Genomic DNA, 11,738 nt, shown 5'->3' with positions numbered 1-11,738 from the left:
GCGTCCGTGAGCTGAAAATGATGTAAAATTTAAGAGATTTTGAGAAAATTTTAACTTTTTCAAAAAAGCGACCCCACCCATGGAAAAATTTCGGCCAAAAGTAAAAATTTTACATGCACGTTTTTTGAGCTCAATCGATTCCTTTCGACGTAAGAAGGTCAGAAATATGCATTTATAAACTGTTTGGGTCAATAATAAGGAAGAAATCGTCGGATGAAGATCGTGAACGCTCAAAAACCGGTTAAAATGTGCCGAAAATGTCTATTATTTCGGATCTGAAACTTCTAGCATGTTTTTCAATTAGTTCTATGCATTCCTCGCGTCCGTGAGCTGAAARTGATGTAAAATTTAAGACTTATTGAGAGAATTTTAATTTTTTCAAAAAATCGACCCCCACCCTTGGAAAAATTTCGCCCAAAATTCAAARTTTTACATGCGCGTTTTTTGAGCTCAATCGATTCCTTTCGASATAAGAAGGTCACAAATATACATTTATRGAGTGTTTGGGTCAATAATAAGGAAGAAATCGTCGGATAWAGATCGTGAACGCTCAAAAASCSCTTAAAATGKGCCGAAAATGTCTATTATTTCGGATCTGAAACTTCTTGCATGTTTTTCAATGAGTTCGATGCRTTCCTCGCGTCCGGGAGACGAAAAGTGCGTAAAATTTMAGGCATTTTGAGAAAATTTAAATTTTTTCAAAAAATCGTCTCTGGTTYAACTTTRAAAAACTGCAGAAGTGCACATTCCACCATCGAAAGAAACTGATGGCAAATTTCTCTCAAACTTACTAAAACAGAGTTGATCAGCAATCATGAACASTGGCCGGTTATGGGGTATTCTGAGAAAGGCACATAGAAGGTAACTGTAGTTATCCATCCAATTAGTAGATGTTAAAAAGCTGACATCGTGATGTCTATTTTAGAGCCATTAATTACTCATTAACACAGGCAAGGCACAAGGACATGTGTCTTTCAAGGAACATTTATACGCATCGTATATGCAAATTCCCGACATTCCAGACGTCTGAAGCCAACTGCAACTGAAATTTAATAGTTGATGGCTCGATATTCTCGTTTAGGCTCGCAGAATCGAATAATTCATCGAGCTTTATGGACAGTACAGTGACAGTTGTCGCTTGAATGGCACAAATTAAAGTTTATTTTCGAGTTGGGTTTTGCTGCTGCGGTTGGCCAATGGCCGAAAACACCCTCTATATTAACCGGAAAATTGCCACCTGGAGTTTTAATTATGAGGGTTTTCCCTGAAACAGTCATAATACCTGCTTTTACGGCCAATGTGCATACGGTCTAATAATGAGTTTTCAGTCCTTCTAACAACCATGCCACATTAAAGGCACGTTTAGTTCTTTTCGAGCCCAAACGCGGTAACTAATTGCACATTTGTGCCATGGATTTTTCGCGCAAATCCGCTATGTACATTTTCATTTCAAGCAATTTCGTTCCGAATCAATTGAACAGCGGGAATGAGAACAATGGATTTTTAAGGAAGGTGTCTGTGTGGTTGAGCGGCATTAATGAAGAAACCATTATGAGCTGCTTGAGGCTAAGGTAGATCTTGGTTGCGTTATGTAGAAGGCTGCTAATTACTGCGATCGTACCGTATTGCGATTTCCAACCAGCAGCCTATCTCGCTATCTCGATCTCCCCAATAAAAAGGTGTCAACGACGTTCTGAGAAACAGCCTGGCCGTTTATTAAACAATTTTATCTGGTGTCGAAGAAACCGGAGAGATGGCCTGGGGAGAGATTCGACTCGAAGAGCCGCTAATAGTCGTTTCTAACCAATTGGCCTTCTACTCCTCGAGATAACAACTGTCTTTGCGGGGATTTATTGGCGTCGCTACTGTGCGCTGATCCCCTGGAAGTTAATTTAGAGAACCCGATACCCGATGCTTTATCACGAATTTAATTACTATCCACTCAATTACTATCTATTATCATTCATATTTGTCGAACTGGCGAGGCGGCAATCTTTTGATATGCCCAGCGCGCCGAGGCGTAAATTGGACCTGGAGGTATAAATTCTCGATGCAAATTAATTTCCTTTTAAATTATTCAGGTCTCAATATGTAGCCCAAGATATATGGGACATTCGCTCTAATGAACTGCTATAGCTGCGTGTGCAGCTACACTCGTTTCATTCATTTACATTCCCATTTACTCTATAATGTTCATAGTTTGCCTTCCTCTGATGCAGCAGGTGAATCAAGGGTTCTCTTGCTCATTTTCAATGCCTCCAGCTTTTAAAGTTCCCCATTTTTTCGTTTTTTGCTCGAATGGAAACGGTGATGTAACTGGCTAAAGTCTAAACCCTCTCATTACTCAGCTCAATAAATGGCATTTTATTCAAAGCATTAATACCCGGCCGTAAACTATGCTGAATTATTTACTAATTAAGCCTTCCAATGGCCTTTGTATTCAAATTTGCATGTTTCCTTTTCAATTAGGAAGGTGAAATTCGATTATCAATTTTACGAATTCTTTGTTAAAGGTGAAAATTTAAAAGTTAAACGGCGGTATTTTCCTCCAGATTTATGCCGGTCGTTTGACGACAATTGACTATTAATATGCATATCAATGCCATATCCGGTGCGATAGTTAGATAAGCGTAATTTACCGGAAAACAATAAAATAAAATAAAACAGTGGGTTTATGGCTTTGTTTTTCTCCTTAGTTGTCGATGGCTTTCGTCCGGGTGCAAGGTTTCACGGAGGAGAAGAGCAGAACAGAGCTTTATGTAGCAACCACAGTTTGTTCATTAAATTTGAATTTTTTTTTCGGGGCATTAAAGCATATTTTGAATACAATTATGTAAACAAACTTTCAATAATACAGATTTGGTAGGGTTAGTTAGTGAGGTTCATTCAGAAGCATGAAAGTTGTAAATCCATGGCCGAATCTCTCATAATGAGAAACGTTTTTTCAATCGAAGAGAATCCGCTTTTGGACGCAATCTTTTATTGGCGATTTGGGATATTTGCCAGCAGTTTTATCGACTTCACACCGCACAATCATTGTAAACCATATAAATTGTGCTAGAAATTGCATTATTGCAAACTGTAACGATCCCCAGTTTTTTCACTTTGATGGTGATGTGCCTTATCAAAAATTGATGTAAAACCTTTCGTTGAAAACCGGTTCACTGAGAAACAGGAAACTCAAGAAATAGAGTGGAATTGCTTAGAAGATGACCAGCAATTACCCATACGAAAATATTTTGTATGTTTTTACCTAAATTTATCAAAATGTTGGCAGTTTTTAAGGCCTTAACATTGGATTTTATTGGGTGTTGGCTGGTGTAGCTGTTTTTGCTCACGTGGGAAACCCTGTAAAAAATCAGAACTAGATCCGATTTCAGTGAAACTTTGGATTTCAGTGGATTTTGGAAAATTTTAATTTTTTAATTTTAATAAAAAATTGGAAAAATATCTACCAGAAATCAAAATTTTACATGCGTGTTTTTTGAGCTCAAGCGATTTCTTTCGACGTAAGAAGGTCAGAAATATTAATTTTCAAAGTGTTTGGATCAATAATAAGGAAGAAATCATCGGCTAAAGATCGTGATCTCTAAAAAAACGCTTAAAATTTGCCGAAAATGTCTATTATTTCGATCTGAGCCTTCTAGCATGTTTTTCAATGAGTTCGATGCATTCCTCGCGTCTATGCGCTGAAAATGATCTAAAATTTAAGACATTTTGAAAAAATTTTCATTTTTTCAAAAAATAATTGACCCCCAAGAAAGAAAGAAATCGTCGGCTAAAGATCGCGAAAGCTCGAAAACCGCTTAAATGTGCCGAAAATGTCTATTATTTCGGATCTGCAACTTTTGCAATGTTTTTCAATGAGTTCGATGCATTCCTCGCGTCCGTTAGCTGAAAATTATGTAAATTTTAAGACATTTTGAGAAAGTGTTCATTTTTTCCAAAAATCGACTCCCACTCTTGGAAAAATTTCGACCAAAAATCAAAATTTCACATGCGTGCTTTTTGAGCTCAATCGATTCTTTTCGACGTAAGAAGGTCACAAATATGCATTTATATAGTGTTTGGTCAATAATAAGGAAGAAATCGTCGGCTAAATATCGCGAAAGCTCAAAAAGCGCTTAAATGTGCCGAAAATGTCTAGTATTTCGGATCTGAAGGTTTCACCATGTTTTTTAATGAGTCCGATGCATTCCCCGCGTCTATGCGCTGAAAATGATCTAAAATTTAAGACATTTTGAGAAAATTTTCATTTTTTCAAAAAATAATTGACCCCCACCCTTGGAAAAATTTCGACCAAAAATCAAAATTTCACATGCGTGTTTTTTGAGCTCAATCGATTCCTTTCGACGTAAGAAGGTCACAAATATGCATTTATATAGTGTTTGGGTCAATAATAAGGAGGAAATCGTCAGATAAACATCGCGAAAGCTCAAAAAGAGCTTAAATGTGCCAAAAATGTCTATTATTTCGGATCTGAAACTTCTAGCATGGTTTTTAATGAGTTCGATGCATTCCTCGCGTCTATGAGCTGAAAATGATGTAAAATTTGCGACATTTTGAAAAAAATTTCATTTTTTCGAAAAATCGACCCCCACCATTGGAAAAGTTTCGTCCAAAAATCAAAATTTCACATGCGTGTTTTTTGAGGTCAATCGATTCCTTTCGACGTAAGAAGGTCACAAATATGGATTTATAAGGTGTTTGGGTTAATAATAAGGAAGAAATCGTCGGCTAAAGATCGCGAAAGCTCAAAAAGCGCTTAAATGTGCCGAAAATGTATATTATCTCGGATCTGAAACTTCTACGATGGTTTTCAATGATTACGATGCATTCCTCGCGGCCGTGAAATGAAAATAATGTAAAATTTAAGACGATTTGCGAAAATTTTGATTTTTTCAAAAAATCAACCCCCACCCTTGGAAAAATTTCGCCCAAAAATCAAAATTTCACATATGCGTTTTTTGAGCTCAATTGATTCCTTTCGACGTAAGAAGGTCACAAATATGGATTTATAAGGTGTTTGGGTTAATAATAAGGAAGAAATCGTCGGCTAAATATCGAAATCTCTCAAAAAACGCTTAAACGTACCAAAAATGTCTATTATTTCGGATCTGAAATTTCTAACATGTTTTTTAGTGAGTCCGATGCATTCCTCGCGTCTATGCGCTGAAAATGACGTAAAATTTAAAACAGTTGGAAGAATTTTTAATTTTTTCAAAAAATCGACCTCCACCCTTGGAAAAATTTCGCCCAAAAATCAAAATTTCACATGCGTGTTTTTTGAGCTCAATCAATTCCTTTCGACGTAAAAAGGTCACAAATATGCATTTATATAGTGTTTGGGTCAATAATAAGGAAGAAATCGTCGGCAAAAGAGCGTGAACCCCCAAAAAACGCTTAAAATATGCCGAAAATRTCTATTATTTTGGATCTGAAACTTCTACTATGTTTTTTAATGACTACGATGCATTCATCGCGTCCTTGGGCTGAAAATGATGTAAAATTTRAKACATTTTGAGAAMATTTATATTTTTTGAAAAAATATCTACCAGAAATCAAAATTTCACATGCGTGTTTTTTGAGCTCACTCGATTCCTTTCGACGAAAGAAGGTCAYAAATAGGCATTTATAAGGTGTTTGGGTCAATAATAAGGAAGAAATCGTCGGCTRAAYATCGWAATCTCTCAAAAAACGCTTAAAATGKGCCGAAAATATCTATTATTTCGGATCTGCAGCTTCCAGCATGTTTTTGAATGAGTTCGATGCATTCCTCGCGTCCGTGAGCTGAAAATGCTGCACAATTTAAGACATTTTGAGAACATTTAAATTTTTCCAAAAAATATTTCCCAACATTGAGAAAGTGTGGCGCACCGTGTCGCTGTATCAATACGGCAAGCCGTATCGGTGTCGCTGTGTGAACACCTGAAAATCCACAGTGTTACCCAGGCCGACTTTGATTGATGCTGGCGCACTTGAGACGCGAAAGTTAGCCGCTGTTGGAACAATTCCACATCAACGAATTGATGTCTTCGACATTGTTTGAGCCACTCTTTAAATATTTCCATAAAATGAGCCAATAACAAATTAGTAAAGAATGACAATCGAGTGAATGGGCGTCCGGTTCCGGCCGCCAGAGCCATTTAAATGTTGAAATAAAAGCGGTTGCAGTATCGATGGAACAACACAATGGTACCTGAGAATGGCGTGAAATGAAGGCACAGTCTCGCCAACCGAGGCGAGAAAACAGTGCTGCTAACGCCAATTCCCCACAGCATGACATATAATGGGCGATAAGCGCTTTGTGTAATAGTTCTATTGCATAATAGTCGCGCTACGAGTCCTTATCAGAAAATGACTCATAACAACTGACAGACGCGAACAGGAAATTGGAATAAGAAATTTTGGGGCGTAAAATGGAAGATAGTAGTCCTGTAATTTCCTACCATCGGGAGCGAGCATTTGTAGTTTATTCCAGGCGAGATGGAAAACGCGCGCAACCCCCTGCTGCTTTCAGCTTTTGTTGTACGACCGACAACGGGCGAAAAGATGGAAAATCTGCTTATTGTCCCCAAAATTGGTGAAAAACCCATCAAAAGCCACTAGTCGCTTCGCGTTTTTTCGCAAAATCACGCGTTTCCTCCCAATTACGTATCGGGCAACAAACAACTGGTCGAATGATGCAGATCCGATCTTCTTCGAATGGACATTACGAATGCAGGCGACGTCAAACTGATTTACGGCCGTAACAGGGTAGAATCCGTTGCCTCACATAAATGTCAATTTAAGTAAAGATCCCTTTATTTATGAGTTTGGTTAAGGACTCAAAACAATAGATTTGTCTGCAACATCGCATCGAACGATCGACGGTTCGTTCATCGTCAATGTCGATCAGAATTGCTTCGGAATAGTCCAGGAGCTCAACGGGTTCAATTTACACATAATTGATGGTAGAAAATGTTTGCCTAACTGGTGCTCAGAGGAGGCCGAAGGCCTCAGAAGTTTTGTAGGATGATCAAATGCTTCCGAACCTGTATTTCCTGTTCTATCAAATGCAGATGCTCTGCCTCATCTGCAGCAGATTCTTAACCCACCAAACATTTCCTAACTCGGTTTCCAGTTTGCCGCTTAGAACCTTCAGCAGTTTTTCCGCTTTTCATTGGTTCGTTCTTTAATAGCCCCAATCAATCGCTCTACATAACCAGAGTCCGATTGGCCCAAGTAACATTATAAAGCAAAGTCAGCGCAGAACTATTAGTGACAGAGATACGTTCAATTAGTCTTGTATTATTTGCGCTTAATTCAGCCGATACGTCACCAATAAATTGCAAGTAATTGGTTGCTGAGTGGATTTAAGCGAGGTAACTAAGTAAAGAGTTGTCAGTCGATTCGAATTCCGTTTTATGTTAAGTTAAGCTAATTATAATTCGAATGAGGATCGCAATATTTGTGCTCGTTATATTGAAGATGAGTTGCTTGCAACTAAGTAATTAATCGCGCTTTGATTGACGGTAATTAAGGCGGCCAGATGCGGATTCCAATGGCTTTTGTGTCCGTAATTTAATAAACCGTGCATGTAAACTGCTCGCAATTTAATCGCTACACCCAAGCTGGAAGCATGCAGATTTCTTATCGGTTTGAGGGCTGTTCCCGTTGTTTAATAACGCTTTCAACACCCAATACTCTCTAAATAATTTCGAAACTCGATAAAACTAATTAAATGAATTCGTAGTTGCAGCGAACCATTAAGGGCAAGAAAAGGAAGGATAATGGGCGACGTAAAGGGAAAAGCGAGCGCACCAGTGAAGTTCTTAGAAATAATTTCACAAATTGCAGGTGACTTCTTTAATTTATTTAAAGCCGTCGTCGTTATCTGAGACACACCCAATTCTTTCGGCTTTTAGTAGCAGCCTTTTCTGCTAATGGATCACGTTGGTCCAAGAATTGCTCTGAATTTTCTTAGTCCGGTGCCAAATGCTTCTAGTCTAAAACTTTTTAATTTCCTTTAATGTTAAATATGGATGGGGATCAGTGTATGTGACTCATTGTATCACTGTGACTTAATGAGTTATAACTCATCGCGTCTCACTGCGCCGTACCGAATTGCGCTTGTGGCCGAATAAAGCCCGCGTTCCTTGCATCCGTTTGTACGATGATACGATGGTACGAAAGTGTTTCTATTGGTTGGAGAACTGTCAATTCGTCCGTCGTCGTACGACGTGGACTTTTAAAGGACAATTTTAATGAGTTTCTTTCATCGCTCGGAAATTGAGCAGCAGTTTCATTTTTAATTGATTTCCGCGCGGTTTTGTCGATTGGTCAATATTTTTAGGGAAACGAAATTAATTCGGTTATTAATTTCAGTTTTGGCGTTGTGCTTGAATGTCAGCAGCTGAATGAAATTTAGACAAATATAAATGGCTCTAAGTCAGTGAAAGATCGGCACTTGTAGCTTTTCCGGTTTAGTTGCTGTTGACTTTCGTTAAGTTGAAACGTGAAATTTGCCTTTGGAAAAAAGGCACTGTCTACAAAAGTGTGAACAATAAACAAACAAAATCATCGAAAGGGCGAACAAGCCAATGATTATCGCATAGAAAATGGAGGAGGGGGCGCCAGCTTGCAAAAAGCTGGTAAGAATGCTCTCTAATCTATGACTCTTTTGCCCTAAACTGAGTTTAGTTTTATGAATTCGTTATATTTCTCCCTCTTTTACTGATTTCACATAAGTTTGGCTTTGCATAAGATTTCCTGCTGTACTAAACGCATTTTCTTCTTTCTTTCCAGGTGACGCTGCGCAGCTTCAGGTAAGTTTAGATCACTTTCCCCTGGTTGCCATGTATGTACATGTAGAGCTTTAAGTTTTTTTAAGTTCCATATTCATCAACTGACTCGTAGGGTGGATTTCGTATCGATTGAGCTATCGGTTTTGTCGTAGTAAATTTTTATATTAAGCTCATCTGAAGCTTTTCGCGAAAAAAGCGCTTCAGATATTGAAATTTGGATTTTAGTATTTAATACAATTAGCATCGGCTTATTGATAGTGTAAATGTGGTTCGACTTAATCCATTGATTCTTTCCCAAGAAATGTTCAACCTTCGGAAAGATTTTGGGCGGTTTTGTATTTTTCTTTATAACTCATCGCGTCTGTGCCGCTGTCCTAATAGCCCAGGTTTAATTGCATCTTCTGATAGTGAATAATTAACTTCCAGGCTTTGATCTTCACAAAATGTTTCCATATATGATTTCCATCTGTTGTTGATGTCTGTAATGCTCATCACTTGCCGCTTCTAAAAGGTTTCAGTTGCCTCCCTTACTCTTTTGTGTATATTTGGCTTGTAATATCTCCATTTCGGGACATTCTACTGCGTCTTTTTCCTTGGCTTTCCCAGTCTTTCTCCTGATCTGTGATTTATTTTTTTTTGTTTTTCTTTGAGTGCTCTTTTCTGTTAGACAGATGTGAAGATTGCACATGCCGGCTGACTATTTGGGCTTGGCTACCGATCGCTAAACGGCCGTATGTAATTATTATTCAATATACAACATGGCTTTTAATTGGTTGTTATCTCTGGTTTGGTTGTTCGTCTCAGTTGGTCGAGTTCTTGCTCCCGGCCCGGTAGCTCCAGTTTTTGCGCCCATGCCCGCTCCATAATGGCAAATAATTAATTATTGGAGTAGATTTTAATTGCGGCAATTTTCAAGCAAATTAATGGTACCAATTTCGTCAGTGTTTTGCTCCCAATGCAGAGCGGGTTCTCGAAAATGTGGCGAATTAATTGGTTTCGGTTAACTCAATGTAAATTCATATTCCATTGGGATGGTTTGGTACTTTGTTGTTAAATAGCTGAGCGAGCAAACGGAAAAATAGGGCCGGAGGATTGGTAGCTACCTGGCAGTAATTTATCGCTATGCCAAGAATGCCTATTAATCTATCTAAATGATCTATTAATAATCTAAATGTTAATTTTTTAATTAATGCTACAAATTGCTTTTCTGAAAAGTGTTTTATTATTTCCCATTAAGGCCGGTTGTCACCTTAATTATCAGTTTTTCCTTCTCGCTCAACTGATCTAGATTCAAGTGCTCCTAACAGTCTTAACGATTCCAGCAGCGTCGGTATGGCATCTGGGAATCCATTTTGAATTTAAATTTGCTTATTTCCTGCTACGATTTTCACACTAATTAGAAGCTGAAAAGTTTCATTCGAGTGGCGCTCTTACATTGAAATTGCTTCTTTTGCAACAACTGCTTTTTGCGCTCGTTGAGTTGCACTGGGATGCGATTTTTCCGCTATGCGGAGGCTGGTGTGAAAGTGCGTTTCAATCCGGAGACCTTCTTCAAGAATGCAGAATTTAATAGAGACATTATTATAATAAGCAGACAATAAGCTAAACAGTTGAAGTGGCCGATAACAAATGAAGATTAATGACTTGCATATTCCCATAGGAGTTTAGGTCCAGCGCGCTCACCCGCCCGCGTACAATGCCTTTTGTAAAAACCATTTATTACCAATTTTTTGGCGTTTCTCGCTGCGCTTTTCACCGATCAAACTCAATAGAATCCACTCGATGAATGAATGGCCTTATATATTTAGTTTATGATGATGGCTCCATTCTACGAAGAATAGTAAGTTCATAATTTCGAGTGCCTTTATCGACCATTATGAGGTCGCATAAATTCCGTTTTGTTGTAGTGACTTTTTCGCTGCCAGGCTCACACTTGTACCATTCTTGAATGGGTTCTATTTGGCCGCAAACTGCCACCCGAATAATTTATTGGCGCGGGATGAATTTGCTTCTATTAAGCACTATCACCAACAATGGACTCAAAGGTTCGATTCTGCATGCTGGGCCATTCAGTGGTTCCACGAAATCGTACGAAAATTGCGATTTAATGGGCCCCGTTTGTACGTTAATGTGAAACTTGAAAAAAATCCAGTCAGGTTTTTCCATTTTCGTTTCAATCAAGTCACTAGTTCATTCATGCATGCTGGAGTTGACATTTTTTCCTCAGAAATCGGTAGAGCTATCTATAGAGTCTTTCTTAATTAATTTTGTAGAGAAATGTCTGTTCTGTAAATGGAATGGGGTTTCGATTTTCATCAACTGACTATCAGGCAATTTTCAGGAAATTTTGAGAGTTTGCTATTAATTTCGTTTGTTTCCTGCATTCTGTAGTGCAAAGACCCTTCCATATATATGTGCACAGAGTTTCGATGTTTCAGGCAATTTTTGATATTATATTATTCTATTTCCCGGGCTCCAGTCACAGTGTGAAACAAAACAAAATTTGAATATCAGACACTTAGGTGCAAGATTATGCCAAAATTCCATGTTTTCCGTCCCGTTTTTGCTCATATCTCGAAGGCAAAATGAGCAAGAATTTGCTCAGCTCATTTGTACATCATTCTAGACAGAAATAAATGCCCTTTTTAGAAAATGAGCCATGGATGGGGAATTGTTGGCAGTTTTCTCAAAAAATGCTTGAATTCAAGAAGTTTCAGATTTGCGTGTTTTTTTTTGAGTTGCAAAGTCCACTTGAACATGACGCTGCTTTTTTCCAAGTTTCTCAAGAACCATTCGAGCCACAGAATTTTTTTTGGCATCGTTGGATAGAGGTATGAAAAGTCGATTCAGTCATAATAACGTGAGTGAGGAAATTCGAGTAGTTTTGACCCAGAAAGTGAAATTTGAATATCAGACACTTAGGTGCAAGATTATGCCAAAATTCCATGTTTT

The 11,738-nt window shown here is 38.1% G+C and overlaps 1 long non-coding RNA gene across 1 annotated transcript in view; it reads left to right on the top strand.

The window, feature by feature from the left end:
• LOC125504607 overlaps positions 1-11,738 on the top strand; it is a 17,722-nt gene that overhangs the window by 4,574 nt on the left and 1,410 nt on the right. Inside the window, exon 2 of the long non-coding RNA XR_007281590.1 lies at positions 8,788-8,807. This is a non-coding gene — a long non-coding RNA (uncharacterized LOC125504607). The remainder of the gene's footprint in view (positions 1-8,787; positions 8,808-11,738) is intronic.

This window comes from Dendroctonus ponderosae, unplaced genomic scaffold (genome assembly GCF_020466585.1).
Source record: "Dendroctonus ponderosae isolate FM_Combo_2020 unplaced genomic scaffold, Dpon_F_20191213v2 Dpon_F_20191213_5, whole genome shotgun sequence".
Taxonomy (NCBI): domain Eukaryota; kingdom Metazoa; phylum Arthropoda; class Insecta; order Coleoptera; family Curculionidae; genus Dendroctonus; species Dendroctonus ponderosae.
Note: the sequence above shows the minus strand (reverse complement) of the source record. Positions and strands in the feature narration are given on the sequence as shown.